Source organism: Micropterus dolomieu, linkage group LG19 (assembly GCF_021292245.1).
Source record: "Micropterus dolomieu isolate WLL.071019.BEF.003 ecotype Adirondacks linkage group LG19, ASM2129224v1, whole genome shotgun sequence".
Lineage (NCBI taxonomy): Eukaryota > Metazoa > Chordata > Actinopteri > Centrarchiformes > Centrarchidae > Micropterus > Micropterus dolomieu.
In genome coordinates, this window is record NC_060168.1 from 13,843,686 (window position 1) to 13,844,664 (window position 979).

Genomic DNA, 979 nt, shown 5'->3' on the forward strand with positions numbered 1-979 from the left:
TGAAAATTGTAATTAATTTGAACTCAAGAACATTTCTAAACATAAAATATAGTAACTTCCAGAAATACTGATGTAATTGTGAATAAAAACATTTCTATCAATTCCCAACCGTTGGCTTGTGACTCTTTAGGAAACAGTGTTAAAGTTTACATGTACTTCTATGCTTTTAGAAGCCTGGAAATGTAAGATGACCTAAGGAATAGTTTGACATTTTGTGAAATATGATTATATGACAATATCAATAGCTGTTTCCCCATCTTCAGTCTTTATGCAGACATGAGTGGCAACAATCTTCTCATATAACTCTCCACCAGAAATCCAATAAGCACATTTCACACAATGTCAAACTATTTATTTACATAGAAGGTAATTTGACTTCAGGCCTCTAAATATATTGAAATAAAAAAACTGAGAAGGTAAAAGTTAAGCTAAGCTAACCAGCAGCTGGGTTAAGCCTTATATTTGAGTGGTAGCAATCTTCTCATCTAACTCTCAGCAAGAAAGCTATTTATTATGCGCTTCTTGTTTTGTTTTTTTCTTTACTGGCATGTTTTTAGTAATGGTGATGTGTGGTGATATTTTTTAAGCGGAGGAGCTGAAACGGGGACAGGGGATGCAAATCAACCTTGGCTAGACCTTACATGCAACATGTCTGTTTCATACTATCGTAACTTATTAATTTTCTTTTTTTTGCATTGTCCCTGACAAATAGAAAGGAAGAAAAAAAGAATGAGTATTTCCCAAAATGTCAAACTATCGCTTTAACAAGTGCAAAGGAAACATTAGAGAAATGTCATGGTTCTATGTAACGGAAAAATGTCCCCACTTTGGGAACCAGTGGTCTAATACGACCACAGACACTAAAGAGATACCTTCCTGGGTATAAATGATAATAGAGTATCGTTTTAAGGCATTTCCTCTCATGGGATATATTGCGATTTCACTTGAACCTACTCAGAACAACAGCACAGAGACCTTG